Source organism: Lissotriton helveticus, chromosome 10 (assembly GCF_964261635.1).
Source record: "Lissotriton helveticus chromosome 10, aLisHel1.1, whole genome shotgun sequence".
Taxonomy (NCBI): domain Eukaryota; kingdom Metazoa; phylum Chordata; class Amphibia; order Caudata; family Salamandridae; genus Lissotriton; species Lissotriton helveticus.
The window spans coordinates 590,746,645-590,760,061 of record NC_136071.1 but is presented as its reverse complement, the minus strand read 5'-3'; the positions used below and the strand labels follow the sequence as shown (position 1 = coordinate 590,760,061).

The following is a 13,417-nucleotide window of genomic DNA, read 5'->3' as shown; positions in this document are numbered from 1 at the left end:
GAAACCATATCCTGAAATTACACTAGAAAAACACTATGCATGTAATGTTCCTACCATGCTGGTCTGGCCCAGAAAAGCAGTTGCAAAGAAGTCCTGCACTCCTTTATCCCGCCACAAGTGGAAAATAGCGTGCAGGGTAAGGAACTTTCTCGACATACACAGCGTCTTATAGCATTGAAAAGAAGAAATGCTCCTATATTACAAGCATCCTGAAAATGTCCACAGCATGGGCTCGTCCGGGATTTGAAAACGGGACCTCTCGCACCCGAAGCGAGAATCATACCCCTAGACCAACGAGCCTGAGTGGCCAGGAGACATTTTGAACAATTTCTGAAGCGTCTTTCAGAAAAAAAGCAGGGCTATTTGGCTAGTCTCCCTCTAAGTGAGCCTCACAACGTCATGTTTTCTCTCAAGTTGTTGTTTTTTCACTCTAGCAAGAAAGGGGGCAGCCAATCTCCTATCAGCCAGTGAGCAGAAAAAAGGCACAGATGAGAACAGCAAGCACTTTCTGGCAATTGTTCTCCTCTGCAAGTCCTGGACCCTTGCCCCATAGACTTCCACACCAGAAGCAATGAAGGGCCCACCATTTCCTGCGCCTGAGAACTGAGAAAGAGGGGTTTGATATTTGGATTCAAACGCGCTCGCTCAGCGCTCGCTCAGCGCTCGATCAGGCGAGATTTATATGAGTGGCTCACAGGCCTGAAACACTCACCTGGGAGACCCAGAGTGGCTGACTTCTCAGTATAGCCATTGTTGGGCGAGTCACCTCCTTTCCTCCTGCCTCAATCTAGAATTGGCTGCAAATCATAAGAGAGAGTGCAATGCCCGTGTGCAGTGCCTACTCCCAGCTACCTCTCTGTCTTCCTTATGTAAATTAGAATTTGCAAGGGGGGACCAATGGCATTCTGCTCCTCCCACATAACCAGGAAGCCCTGTTGAACATGTCTGCCTGTGTTTTTGCAGGGACAGTGCCTTCTCTGCCCAAAAGGTGGCAGGAGAGCCTCACAACAAATGATGGGATCAACTGCTTAGTTAGAAACCCAGCATGGCAGTTACTGTGATGGAGTGCAAATTTAATGGAAGGTGTGCCTGAGGTGTCATTTCCAGAAATCCATGGAATTGTGATTGAGGGCCCAGCCTGATTGTTGGTGGATTTCTCTTCACATGCTACAGGTTCCTGCAAAGATTGTGGTGTTTGCCGGGAACGCACTGCAAAAAACAGGAAGATTTACGGGTGTAAAAGGGACCTGTCAGAAGTGGGATTTGAACCCACGCCTCCATGAGGAGACCAGAAGGCTCAGCTACACTGAAGATCAAGCTCTCTTGAGTCTGGCGCCTTAGACCACTCGGCCATCCTGACGGCTCATGAGAGGGGGCTTAGGTCTAACTCTTCTATCTGCACCTGCCAATGTTTCCACTTACAACCTTCACAGCAATGTCACAGGTGTAAAGGCCCCAACAATACAACATAGCTTAAACAAAATAAAAATAGGCACAAGAACGACCCCCAGATGATGGATGCAGATAACTTTGTTTCGTCTTGCAAAGGTAAAGAAAGTTTCCCACGGCTCACTGTGTTCAAAGACCACCTCTTCTTAAACTTGCATTCAGATAATAAGGTTTTAGAGTGTGCACATAAAAGCAGCCAACGCTCAGTGTTTCTGCCCGGTCTCGAACCGGGGAACTTTCGCGTGTTAGGCGAACGTGATGACCACTACACTACAGAAACGACCTTGCTGCTTGCTACTGTTAAAGCAAAGTTCCTCTCAAGGCTTCACGCTACTTCTATTCTGCTGTATCAGCAGCGGCTCAGAATGTGCAGAACAAGTGTGAAAACCTCAGAGATATCATCCAACATGCTTGCAATTAGACGTATTCAAAATTTACTTGTGCAGGCATCGACAGACAAATATCTGATGCCTAAATGTCTGCGAGTACAGCTTGGGAAAGCATCACCTGGGACACACTGAGACTAAGCAGGTAGGCAGAAAAAGCACGGTGATCCATTTTTCTACTGAGGTTAGGAATATGTTAAGCAAAAAATCAACCGAGTATTACTAGAAATAGTCAGGCTTAGTGCATTTTTAGTACGATTTGTATGTTTAGCTCTAAAAAGGGCTCGTCCGGGATTTGAACCCGGGACCTCTCACACCCTAAGCGAGAATCATACCCCTAGACCAACGAGCCACGCAAGAGTCACCTCTGACATGGCTCCAGGGGTTAGTGGCAGCTAGTCGGTGAATGCTTCACCCAAAGCAAGCAACTGCACATGTTGCTCTCTTCTGCAATATGATTGCTGTCTTTTCCATGGCCGTCATCAAACAAGAAATTAAAAAGCCTCTGTCCTTCAGACAGTTTGTTTTCTCTAAGTGTCTGCTTGCGGTGAGGACAAGAAAAGCATTTCTGCTCTCATTCCTTGCTTTCATGAAGTAGGCCCACCCTTCAGAGCAAAGGGCGAGCAAGCGAATGGCGCAAGCTATCGTCACTTCTCTTTTCGAGCTGTCACTGAGATCCCTGGAGCACACTACGTCAGGTTGGTGAGGGATAGACAGCCTCTATTATCTCAGCTTTCCTATAAAGTCAGCCAGTAAAGGCAAACACTGTTAAAAACAGCAAACCGCTGTTTCTGCCCGGTCTCGAACCAGGGACCTTTCGCGTGTAAGGCGAACGTGATAACCACTACACTACAGAAACAGACACTAACTCAGGAATCTTGTTGGCATGTATTGGGCTGGAATGCACAGACTAAGGGCCAATGTCCTTGAAGCTCAAAGTTGGGCTCTCCTTACCCGGTCTCTATTTCTTTGGAAGACAGGAATGAGGACCACTTTTATTCCAAGAGGCGATTTTGAAACCATATCCTGAAATTACACTAGAAAAACACTATGCATGTAATGTTCCTACCATGCTGGTCTGGCCCAGAAAAGCAGTTGCAAAGAAGTCCTGCACTCCTTTATCCCGCCACAAGTGGAAAATAGCGTGCAGGGTAAGGAACTTTCTCGACATACACAGCGTCTTATAGCATTGAAAAGAAGAAATGCTCCTATATTACAAGCCTCCTGAAAATGTCCACAGCATGGGCTCGTCCGGGATTTGAACCCGGGACCTCTCGCACCCGAAGCGAGAATCATACCCCTAGACCAACGAGCCTGAGTGGCCAGGAGACATTTTGAACAATTTCTGAAGCGTCTTTCAGAAAAAAAGCAGGGCTATTTGGCTAGTCTCCCTCTAAGTGAGCCTCACAACGTCATGTTTTCTCTCAAGTTGTTGTTTTTTCACTCTAGCAAGAAAGGGGGCAGCCAATCTCCTATCAGCCAGTGAGCAGAAAAAAGGCACAGATGAGAACAGCAAGCACTTTCTGGCAATTGTTCTCCTCTGCAAGTCCTGGACCCTTGCCCCATAGACTTCCACACCAGAAGCAATGAAGGGCCCACCATTTCCTGCGCCTGAGAAAGAGGGGTTTGATATTTGGATTCAAACGCGCTCGCTCAGCGCTCGATCAGGCTCGATCAGGCGAGATTTATATGAGTGGCTCACAGGCCTGAAACACTCACCTGGGAGACCCAGAGTGGCTGACTTCTCAGTATAGCCATTGTTGGGCGAGTCACCTCCTTTCCTCCTGCCTCAATCTAGAATTGGCTGCAAATCATAAGAGAGAGTGCAATGCCCGTGTGCAGTGCCTACTCCCAGCTACCTCTCTGTCTTCCTTATGTAAATTAGAATTTGCAAGGGGGGACCAATGGCATTCTGCTCCTCCCACATAACCAGGAAGCCCTGTTGAACATGTCTGCCTGTGTTTTTGCAGGGACAGTGCCTTCTCTGCCCAAAAGGTGGCAGGAGAGCCTCACAACAAATGATGGGATCAACTGCTTAGTTAGAAACCCAGCATGGCAGTTACTGTGATGGAGTGCAAATTTAATGGAAGGTGTGCCTGAGGTGTCATTTCCAGAAATCCATGGAATTGTGATTGAGGGCCCAGCCTGATTGTTGGTGGATTTCTCTTCACATGCTACAGGTTCCTGCAAAGATTGTGGTGTTTGCCGGGAACGCACTGCAAAAAACAGGAAGATTTACGGGTGTAAAAGGGACCTGTCAGAAGTGGGATTTGAACCCACGCCTCCATGAGGAGACCAGAAGGCTCAGCTACACTGAAGATCAAGCTCTCTTGAGTCTGGCGCCTTAGACCACTCGGCCATCCTGACGGCTCATGAGGGGGGCTTAGGTCTAACTCTTCTATCTGCACCTGCCAATGTTTCCACTTACAACCTTCAGAGCAATGTCACAGGTGTAAAGGCCCCAACAATACAACATAGCTTAAACAAAATAAAAATAGGCACAAGAACGACCCCCAGATGACGGATGCAGATAACTTTGTTTCGTCTTGCAAAGGTAAAGAAAGTTTCCCACGGCTCACTGTGTTCAAAGACCACCTCTTCTTAAACTTGCATTCAGATAATAAGGTTTTAGAGTGTGCACATAAAAGCAGCCAACGCTCAGTGTTTCTGCCCGGTCTCGAACCGGGGACCTTTCGCGTGTTAGGCGAACGTGATGACCACTACACTACAGAAACGACCTTGCTGCTTCCTACTGTTAAAGCAAAGTTCCTCTCAAGGCTTCACCCTACTTCTATTCTGCTGTATCAGCAGCGGCTCAGAATGTGCAGAACAAGTGTGAAAACCTCAGAGATATCATCCAACATGCTTGCAATTAGACGTATTCAAAATTTACTTGTGCAGGCATCGACAGACAAATATCTGATGCCTAAATGTCTGTGAGTACAGCTTGGGAAAGCATCACCTGGGACACACTGAGACTAAGCAGGTAGGCAGAAAAAGCACGGTGATCCATTTTTCTTCTGAGGTTAGGAATATGTTGCGCAACAATGCACCGAGTATTACTAGAAATAGTCAGGCATAGTGCATTTTTAGTACGATTTGTATGTTTAGCTCTAAAAAGGGCTCGTCCGGGATTTGAACCCGGGACCTCTCGCACCCTAAGCGAGAATCATACCCCTAGACCAACGAGCCACGCAAGAGTCACCTCTGACATGGCTCCAGGGGTTAGTGGCAGCTAGTCGGTGAATGCTTCACCCAAAGCAAGCAACTGCACATGTTGCTCTCTTCTGCAATATGATTGCTGTCTTTTCCATGGCCGTCATCAAACAAGAAATTAAAAAGCCTCTGTCCTTCAGACAGTTTGTTTTCTCTAAGTGTCTGCTTGCGGTGAGGACAAGAAAAGCATTTCTGCTCTCATTCCTTGCTTTCATGAAGTAGGCCCACCCTTCAGAGCAAAGGGCGAGCAAGCGAATGGCGCAAGCTATCGTCACTTCTCTTTTCGAGCTGTCACTGAGATCCCTGGAGCACACTACGTCAGGTTGGTGAGGGATAGACAGCCTCTATTATCTCAGCTTTCCTATAAAGTCAGCCAGTAAAGGCAAACACTGTTAAAAACAGCAAACCGCTGTTTCTGCCCGGTCTCGAACCAGGGACCTTTCGCGTGTAAGGCGAACGTGATAACCACTACACTACAGAAACAGACACTAACTCAGGAATCTTGTTGGCATGTATTGGGCTGGAATGCACAGACTAAGGGCCAATGTCCTTGAAGCTCAAAGTTGGGCTCTCCTTACCCGGTCTCTATTTCTTTGGAAGACAGGAATGAGGACCACTTTTATTCCAAGAGGCGATTTTGAAACCATATCCTGAAATTACACTAGAAAAACACTATGCATGTAATGTTCCTACCATGCTGGTCTGGCCCAGAAAAGCAGTTGCAAAGAAGTCCTGCACTCCTTTATCCCGCCACAAGTGGAAAATAGCGTGCAGGGTAAGGAACTTTCTCGACATACACAGCGTCTTATAGCATTGAAAAGAAGAAATGCTCCTATATTACAAGCATCCTGAAAATGTCCACAGCATGGGCTCGACCGGGATTTGAACCCGGGACCTCTCGCACCCAAAGCGAGAATCATACCCCTAGACCAACGAGCCTGAGTGGCCAGGAGACATTTTGAACAATTTCTGAAGCGTCTTTCAGAAAAAAAGCAGGGCTATTTGGCTAGTCTCCCTCTAAGTGAGCCTCACAACGTCATGTTTTCTCTCAAGTTGTTGTTTTTTCACTCTAGCAAGAAAGGGGGCAGCCAATCTCCTATCAGCCAGTGAGCAGAAAAAAGGCACTGATGAGAACAGCAAGCACTTTCTGGCAATTGTTCTCCTCTGCAAGTCCTGTACCCTTGCCCCATAGACTTCCACACCAGAAGCAATGAAGGGCCCACCATTTCCTGCGCCTGAGAAAGAGGGGTTTGATATTTGGATTCAAACGCGCTCGATCAGGCGAGATCAGGCGAGATTTATATGAGTGGCTCACAGGCCTGAAACACTCACCTGGGAGACCCAGAGTGGCTGACTTCTCAGTATAGCCATTGTTGGGCGAGTCACCTCCTTTCCTCCTGCCTCAATCTAGAATTGGCTGCAAATCATAAGAGAGAGTGCAATGCCCGTGTGCAGTGCCTACTCCCAGCTACCTCTCTGTCTTCCTTATGTAAATTAGAATTTGCAAGGGGGGACCAATGGCATTCTGCTCCTCCCACATAACCAGGAAGCCCTGTTGAACATGTCTGCCTGTGTTTTTGCAGGGACAGTGCCTTCTCTGCCCAAAAGGTGGCAGGAGAGCCTCACAACAAATGATGGGATCAACTGCTTAGTTAGAAACCCAGCATGGCAGTTACTGTGATGGAGTGCAAATTTAATGGAAGGTGTGCCTGAGGTGTCATTTCCAGAAATCCATGGAATTGTGATTGAGGGCCCAGCCTGATTGTTGGTGGATTTCTCTTCACATGCTACAGGTTCCTGCAAAGATTGTGGTGTTTGCCGGGAACGCACTGCAAAAAACAGGAAGATTTACGGGTGTAAAAGGGACCTGTCAGAAGTGGGATTTGAACCCACGCCTCCATGAGGAGACCAGAAGGCTCAGCTACACTGAAGATCAAGCTCTCTTGAGTCTGGCGCCTTAGACCACTCGGCCATCCTGACGGCTCATGAGGGGGGCTTAGGTCTAACTCTTCTATCTGCACCTGCCAATGTTTCCACTTACAACCTTCAGAGCAATGTCACAGGTGTAAAGGCCCCAACAATACAACATAGCTTAAACAAAATAAAAATAGGCACAAGAACGACCCCCAGATGACGGATGCAGATAACTTTGTTTCGTCTTGCAAAGGTAAAGAAAGTTTCCCACGGCTCACTGTGTTCAAAGACCACCTCTTCTTAAACTTGCATTCAGATAATAAGGTTTTAGAGTGTGCACATAAAAGCAGCCAACGCTCAGTGTTTCTGCCCGGTCTCGAACCGGGGACCTTTCGCGTGTTAGGCGAACGTGATGACCACTACACTACAGAAACGACCTTGCTGCTTGCTACTGTTAAAGCAAAGTTCCTCTCAAGGCTTCACCCTACTTCTATTCTGCTGTATCAGCAGCGGCTCAGAATGTGCAGAACAAGTGTGAAAACCTCAGAGATATCATCCAACATGCTTGCAATTAGACGTATTCAAAATTTACTTGTGCAGGCATCGACAGACAAATATCTGATGCCTAAATGTCTGTGAGTACAGCTTGGGAAAGCATCACCTGGGACACACTGAGACTAAGCAGGTAGGCAGAAAAAGCACGGTGATCCATTTTTCTTCTGAGGTTAGGAATATGTTGCGCAACAATGCACCGAGTATTACTAGAAATAGTCAGGCATAGTGCATTTTTAGTACGATTTGTATGTTTAGCTCTAAAAAGGGCTCGTCCGGGATTTGAACCCGGGACCTCTCGCACCCTAAGCGAGAATCATACCCCTAGACCAACGAGCCACGCAAGAGTCACCTCTGACATGGCTCCAGGGGTTAGTGGCAGCTAGTCGGTGAATGCTTCACCCAAAGCAAGCAACTGCACATGTTGCTCTCTTCTGCAATATGATTGCTGTCTTTTCCATGGCCGTCATCAAACAAGAAATTAAAAAGCCTCTGTCCTTCAGACAGTTTGTTTTCTCTAAGTGTCTGCTTGCGGTGAGGACAAGAAAAGCATTTCTGCTCTCATTCCTTGCTTTCATGAAGTAGGCCCACCCTTCAGAGCAAAGGGCGAGCAAGCGAATGGCGCAAGCTATCGTCACTTCTCTTTTCGAGCTGTCACTGAGATCCCTGGAGCACACTACGTCAGGTTGGTGAGGGATAGACAGCCTCTATTATCTCAGCTTTCCTATAAAGTCAGCCAGTAAAGGCAAACACTGTTAAAAACAGCAAACCGCTGTTTCTGCCCGGTCTCGAACCAGGGACCTTTCGCGTGTAAGGCGAACGTGATAACCACTACACTACAGAAACAGACACTAACTCAGGAATCTTGTTGGCATGTATTGGGCTGGAATGCACAGACTAAGGGCCAATGTCCTTGAAGCTCAAAGTTGGGCTCTCCTTACCCGGTCTCTATTTCTTTGGAAGACAGGAATGAGGACCACTTTTATTCCAAGAGGCGATTTTGAAACCATATCCTGAAATTACACTAGAAAAACACTATGCATGTAATGTTCCTACCATGCTGGTCTGGCCCAGAAAAGCAGTTGCAAAGAAGTCCTGCACTCCTTTATCCCGCCACAAGTGGAAAATAGCGTGCAGGGTAAGGAACTTTCTCGACATACACAGCGTCTTATAGCATTGAAAAGAAGAAATGCTCCTATATTACAAGCATCCTGAAAATGTCCACAGCATGGGCTCGACCGGGATTTGAACCCGGGACCTCTCGCACCCAAAGCGAGAATCATACCCCTAGACCAACGAGCCTGAGTGGCCAGGAGACATTTTGAACAATTTCTGAAGCGTCTTTCAGAAAAAAAGCAGGGCTATTTGGCTAGTCTCCCTCTAAGTGAGCCTCACAACGTCATGTTTTCTCTCAAGTTGTTGTTTTTTCACTCTAGCAAGAAAGGGGGCAGCCAATCTCCTATCAGCCAGTGAGCAGAAAAAAGGCACAGATGAGAACAGCAAGCACTTTCTGGCAATTGTTCTCCTCTGCAAGTCCTGGACCCTTGCCCCATAGACTTCCACACCAGAAGCAATGAAGGGCCCACCATTTCCTGCGCCTGAGAAAGAGGGGTTTGATATTTGGATTCAAACGCGCTCGCTCAGCGCTCGATCAGGCTCGATCTATATGAGTGGCTCACAGGCCTGAAACACTCACCTGGGAGACCCAGAGTGGCTGACTTCTCAGTATAGCCATTGTTGGGCGAGTCACCTCCTTTCCTCCTGCCTCAATCTAGAATTGGCTGCAAATCATAAGAGAGAGTGCAATGCCCGTGTGCAGTGCCTACTCCCAGCTACCTCTCTGTCTTCCTTATGTAAATTAGAATTTGCAAGGGGGGGACCAATGGCATTCTGCTCCTCCCACATAACCAGGAAGCCCTGTTGAACATGTCTGCCTGTGTTTTTGCAGGGACAGTGCCTTCTCTACCCAAAAGGTGGCAGGAGAGCCTCACAACAAATGATGGGATCAACTGCTTAGTTAGAAACCCAGCATGGCAGTTACTGTGATGGAGTGCAAATTTAATGGAAGGTGTGCCTGAGGTGTCATTTCCAGAAATCCATGGAATTGTGATTGAGGGCCCAGCCTGATTGTTGGTGGATTTCTCTTCACATGCTACAGGTTCCTGCAAAGATTGTGGTGTTTGCTGGGAACGCACTGCAAAAAACAGGAAGATTTACGGGTGTAAAAGGGACCTGTCAGAAGTGGGATTTGAACCCACGCCTCCATGAGGAGACCAGAAGGCTCAGCTACACTGAAGATCAAGCTCTCTTGAGTCTGGCGCCTTAGACCACTCGGCCATCCTGACAGCTCATGAGGGGGGGCTTAGGTCTAACTCTTCTATCTGCACCTGCCAATGTTTCCACTTACAACCTTCACAGCAATGTCACAGGTGTAAAGGCCCCAACAATACAACATAGCTTAAACAAAATAAAAATAGGCACAAGAACGACCCCCAGATGATGGATGCAGATAACTTTGTTTCGTCTTGCAAAGGTAAAGAAAGTTTCCCACGGCTCACTGTGTTCAAAGACCACCTCTTCTTAAACTTGCATTCAGATAATAAGGTTTTAGAGTGTGCACATAAAAGCAGCCAACGCTCAGTGTTTCTGCCCGGTCTCGAACCGGGGAACTTTCGCGTGTTAGGCGAACGTGATGACCACTACACTACAGAAACGACCTTGCTGCTTGCTACTGTTAAAGCAAAGTTCCTCTCAAGGCTTCACGCTACTTCTATTCTGCTGTATCAGCAGCGGCTCAGAATGTGCAGAACAAGTGTGAAAACCTCAGAGATATCATCCAACATGCTTGCAATTAGACGTATTCAAAATTTACTTGTGCAGGCATTGACAGACAAATATCTGATGCCTAAATGTCTGCGAGTACAGCTTGGGAAAGCATCACCTGGGACACACTGAGACTAAGCAGGTAGGCAGAAAAAGCACGGTGATCCATTTTTCTACTGAGGTTAGGAATATGTTAAGCAAAAAATCAACCGAGTATTACTAGAAATAGTCAGGCTTAGTGCATTTTTAGTACGATTTGTATGTTTAGCTCTAAAAAGGGCTCGTCCGGGATTTGAACCCGGGACCTCTCGCACCCTAAGCGAGAATCATACCCCTAGACCAACGAGCCACGCAAGAGTCACCTCTGACATGGCTCCAGGGGTTAGTGGCAGCTAGTCGGTGAATGCTTCACCCAAAGCAAGCAACTGCACATGTTGCTCTCTTCTGCAATATGATTGCTGTCTTTTCCATGGCCGTCATCAAACAAGAAATTAAAAAGCCTCTGTCCTTCAGACAGTTTGTTTTCTCTAAGTGTCTGCTTGCGGTGAGGACAAGAAAAGCATTTCTGCTCTCATTCCTTGCTTTCATGAAGTAGGCCCACCCTTCAGAGCAAAGGGCGAGCAAGCGAATGGCGCAAGCTATCGTCACTTCTCTTTTCGAGCTGTCACTGAGATCCCTGGAGCACACTACGTCAGGTTGGTGAGGGATAGACAGCCTCTATTATCTCAGCTTTCCTATAAAGTCAGCCAGTAAAGGCAAACACTGTTAAAAACAGCAAACCGCTGTTTCTGCCCGGTCTCGAACCAGGGACCTTTCGCGTGTAAGGCGAACGTGATAACCACTACACTACAGAAACAGACACTAACTCAGGAATCTTGTTGGCATGTATTGGGCTGGAATGCACAGACTAAGGGCCAATGTCCTTGAAGCTCAAAGTTGGGCTCTCCTTACCCGGTCTCTATTTCTTTGGAAGACAGGAATGAGGACCACTTTTATTCCAAGAGGCGATTTTGAAACCATATCCTGAAATTACACTAGAAAAACACTATGCATGTAATGTTCCTACCATGCTGGTCTGGCCCAGAAAAGCAGTTGCAAAGAAGTCCTGCACTCCTTTATCCCGCCACAAGTGGAAAATAGCGTGCAGGGTAAGGAACTTTCTCGACATACACAGCGTCTTATAGCATTGAAAAGAAGAAATGCTCCTATATTACAAGCATCCTGAAAATGTCCACAGCATGGGCTCGTCCGGGATTTGAACCCGGGACCTCTCGCACCCGAAGCGAGAATCATACCCCTAGACCAACGAGCCTGAGTGGCCAGGAGACATTTTGAACAATTTCTGAAGCGTCTTTCAGAAAAAAAGCAGGGCTATTTGGCTAGTCTCCCTCTAAGTGAGCCTCACAACGTCATGTTTTCTCTCAAGTTGTTGTTTTTTCACTCTAGCAAGAAAGGGGGCAGCCAATCTCCTATCAGCCAGTGAGCAGAAAAAAGGCACAGATGAGAACAGCAAGCACTTTCTGGCAATTGTTCTCCTCTGCAAGTCCTGGACCCTTGCCCCATAGACTTCCACACCAGAAGCAATGAAGGGCCCACCATTTCCTGCGCCTGAGAAAGAGGGGTTTGATATTTGGATTCAAACGCGCTCGCTCAGCGCTCGATCAGGCGAGATTTATATGAGTGGCTCACAGGCCTGAAACACTCACCTGGGAGACCCAGAGTGGCTGACTTCTCAGTATAGCCATTGTTGGGCGAGTCACCTCCTTTCCTCCTGCCTCAATCTAGAATTGGCTGCAAATCATAAGAGAGAGTGCAATGCCCGTGTGCAGTGCCTACTCCCAGCTACCTCTCTGTCTTCCTTATGTAAATTAGAATTTGCAAGGGGGGACCAATGGCATTCTGCTCCTCCCACATAACCAGGAAGCCCTGTTGAACATGTCTGCCTGTGTTTTTGCAGGGACAGTGCCTTCTCTGCCCAAAAGGTGGCAGGAGAGCCTCACAACAAATGATGGGATCAACTGCTTAGTTAGAAACCCAGCATGGCAGTTACTGTGATGGAGTGCAAATTTAATGGAAGGTGTGCCTGAGGTGTCATTTCCAGAAATCCATGGAATTGTGATTGAGGGCCCAGCCTGATTGTTGGTGGATTTCTCTTCACATGCTACAGGTTCCTGCAAAGATTCTGGTGTTTGCCGGGAACGCACTGCAAAAAACAGGAAGATTTACGGGTGTAAAAGGGACCTGTCAGAAGTGGGATTTGATCCCACGCCTCCATGAGGAGACCAGAAGGCTCAGCTACACTGAAGATCAAGCTCTCTTGAGTCTGGCGCCTTAGACCACTCGGCCATCCTGACGGCTCATGAGGGGGGCTTAGGTCTAACTCTTCTATCTGCACCTGCCAATGTTTCCACTTACAACCTTCAGAGCAATGTCACAGGTATAAAGGCCCCAACAATACAACATAGCTTAAACAAAATAAAAATAGGCACAAGAACGACCCCCAGATGACGGATGCAGATAACTTTGTTTCGTCTTGCAAAGGTAAAGAAAGTTTCCCACGGCTCACTGTGTTCAAAGACCACCTCTTCTTAAACTTGCATTCAGATAATAAGGTTTTAGAGTGTGCACATAAAAGCAGCCAACGCTCAGTGTTTCTGCCCGGTCTCGAACCGGGGACCTTTCGCATGTTAGGCGAACGTGATGACCACTACACTACAGAAACGACCTTGCTGCTTGCTACTGTTAAAGCAAAGTTCCTCTCAAGGCTTCACCCTACTTCTATTCTGCTGTATCAGCAGCGGCTCAGAATGTGCAGAACAAGTGTGAAAACCTCAGAGATATCATCCAACATGCTTGCAATTAGACGTATTCAAAATTTACTTGTGCAGGCATCGACAGACAAATATCTGATGCCTAAATGTCTGTGAGTACAGCTTGGGAAAGCATCACCTGGGACACACTGAGACTAAGCAGGTAGGCAGAAAAAGCACGGTGATCCCTTTTCACTTCTGAGGTTAGGAATATGTTGCGCAACAATGCACCGAGTATTACTAGAAATAGTCAGGCATAGTGCATTT

At 47.3% G+C, this 13,417-nt stretch overlaps 22 non-coding genes across 22 annotated transcripts; all 22 read right to left on the bottom strand.

Moving 5' to 3' along the window:
* Nucleotides 1–1,248: 1,248 nt before the first annotated feature.
* TRNAL-CAA (transfer RNA leucine (anticodon CAA)) lies at nt 1,249–1,360 on the bottom strand. The gene is made up of 2 exons: nt 1,323–1,360; nt 1,249–1,294 (listed from the first exon to the last, which is right to left on the bottom strand). It is a non-coding gene; the product is annotated as a tRNA-Leu (tRNA).
* A 296-nt stretch (nt 1,361–1,656) lies between these two features.
* On the bottom strand, nt 1,657–1,729 carry TRNAV-AAC (transfer RNA valine (anticodon AAC)). Its single transcript has one exon. It is a non-coding gene; the product is annotated as a tRNA-Val (tRNA).
* Nucleotides 1,730–2,115: 386 nt separating this feature from the next.
* Nucleotides 2,116–2,187, bottom strand: TRNAP-AGG (transfer RNA proline (anticodon AGG)). The gene has a single exon. It is a non-coding gene; the product is annotated as a tRNA-Pro (tRNA).
* Nucleotides 2,188–2,621: 434 nt separating this feature from the next.
* TRNAV-UAC (transfer RNA valine (anticodon UAC)) lies at nt 2,622–2,694 on the bottom strand. The gene has a single exon. It is a non-coding gene; the product is annotated as a tRNA-Val (tRNA).
* A 384-nt stretch (nt 2,695–3,078) lies between these two features.
* TRNAP-CGG (transfer RNA proline (anticodon CGG)) lies at nt 3,079–3,150 on the bottom strand. Its single transcript has one exon. It is a non-coding gene; the product is annotated as a tRNA-Pro (tRNA).
* A 940-nt stretch (nt 3,151–4,090) lies between these two features.
* Nucleotides 4,091–4,202, bottom strand: TRNAL-CAA (transfer RNA leucine (anticodon CAA)). The gene is made up of 2 exons: nt 4,165–4,202; nt 4,091–4,136 (listed from the first exon to the last, which is right to left on the bottom strand). It is a non-coding gene; the product is annotated as a tRNA-Leu (tRNA).
* A 295-nt stretch (nt 4,203–4,497) lies between these two features.
* Nucleotides 4,498–4,570, bottom strand: TRNAV-AAC (transfer RNA valine (anticodon AAC)). Its single transcript has one exon. It is a non-coding gene; the product is annotated as a tRNA-Val (tRNA).
* Nucleotides 4,571–4,955: 385 nt separating this feature from the next.
* On the bottom strand, nt 4,956–5,027 carry TRNAP-AGG (transfer RNA proline (anticodon AGG)). Its single transcript has one exon. It is a non-coding gene; the product is annotated as a tRNA-Pro (tRNA).
* Nucleotides 5,028–5,461: 434 nt separating this feature from the next.
* TRNAV-UAC (transfer RNA valine (anticodon UAC)) lies at nt 5,462–5,534 on the bottom strand. The gene has a single exon. It is a non-coding gene; the product is annotated as a tRNA-Val (tRNA).
* A 384-nt stretch (nt 5,535–5,918) lies between these two features.
* TRNAP-UGG (transfer RNA proline (anticodon UGG)) lies at nt 5,919–5,990 on the bottom strand. The gene has a single exon. It is a non-coding gene; the product is annotated as a tRNA-Pro (tRNA).
* Nucleotides 5,991–6,919: 929 nt separating this feature from the next.
* On the bottom strand, nt 6,920–7,031 carry TRNAL-CAA (transfer RNA leucine (anticodon CAA)). The gene is made up of 2 exons: nt 6,994–7,031; nt 6,920–6,965 (listed from the first exon to the last, which is right to left on the bottom strand). It is a non-coding gene; the product is annotated as a tRNA-Leu (tRNA).
* A 295-nt stretch (nt 7,032–7,326) lies between these two features.
* On the bottom strand, nt 7,327–7,399 carry TRNAV-AAC (transfer RNA valine (anticodon AAC)). The gene has a single exon. It is a non-coding gene; the product is annotated as a tRNA-Val (tRNA).
* A 385-nt stretch (nt 7,400–7,784) lies between these two features.
* Nucleotides 7,785–7,856, bottom strand: TRNAP-AGG (transfer RNA proline (anticodon AGG)). Its single transcript has one exon. It is a non-coding gene; the product is annotated as a tRNA-Pro (tRNA).
* A 434-nt stretch (nt 7,857–8,290) lies between these two features.
* Nucleotides 8,291–8,363, bottom strand: TRNAV-UAC (transfer RNA valine (anticodon UAC)). Its single transcript has one exon. It is a non-coding gene; the product is annotated as a tRNA-Val (tRNA).
* A 384-nt stretch (nt 8,364–8,747) lies between these two features.
* Nucleotides 8,748–8,819, bottom strand: TRNAP-UGG (transfer RNA proline (anticodon UGG)). Its single transcript has one exon. It is a non-coding gene; the product is annotated as a tRNA-Pro (tRNA).
* A 931-nt stretch (nt 8,820–9,750) lies between these two features.
* TRNAL-CAA (transfer RNA leucine (anticodon CAA)) lies at nt 9,751–9,862 on the bottom strand. Its single transcript has 2 exons — nt 9,825–9,862; nt 9,751–9,796 (listed from the first exon to the last, which is right to left on the bottom strand). It is a non-coding gene; the product is annotated as a tRNA-Leu (tRNA).
* A 296-nt stretch (nt 9,863–10,158) lies between these two features.
* TRNAV-AAC (transfer RNA valine (anticodon AAC)) lies at nt 10,159–10,231 on the bottom strand. The gene has a single exon. It is a non-coding gene; the product is annotated as a tRNA-Val (tRNA).
* Nucleotides 10,232–10,617: 386 nt separating this feature from the next.
* TRNAP-AGG (transfer RNA proline (anticodon AGG)) lies at nt 10,618–10,689 on the bottom strand. Its single transcript has one exon. It is a non-coding gene; the product is annotated as a tRNA-Pro (tRNA).
* A 434-nt stretch (nt 10,690–11,123) lies between these two features.
* TRNAV-UAC (transfer RNA valine (anticodon UAC)) lies at nt 11,124–11,196 on the bottom strand. The gene has a single exon. It is a non-coding gene; the product is annotated as a tRNA-Val (tRNA).
* A 384-nt stretch (nt 11,197–11,580) lies between these two features.
* On the bottom strand, nt 11,581–11,652 carry TRNAP-CGG (transfer RNA proline (anticodon CGG)). The gene has a single exon. It is a non-coding gene; the product is annotated as a tRNA-Pro (tRNA).
* Nucleotides 11,653–12,582: 930 nt separating this feature from the next.
* TRNAL-CAA (transfer RNA leucine (anticodon CAA)) lies at nt 12,583–12,694 on the bottom strand. The gene is made up of 2 exons: nt 12,657–12,694; nt 12,583–12,628 (listed from the first exon to the last, which is right to left on the bottom strand). It is a non-coding gene; the product is annotated as a tRNA-Leu (tRNA).
* Nucleotides 12,695–12,989: 295 nt separating this feature from the next.
* TRNAV-AAC (transfer RNA valine (anticodon AAC)) lies at nt 12,990–13,062 on the bottom strand. The gene has a single exon. It is a non-coding gene; the product is annotated as a tRNA-Val (tRNA).
* Between the last annotated feature and the right edge of the window lie 355 nt (nt 13,063–13,417).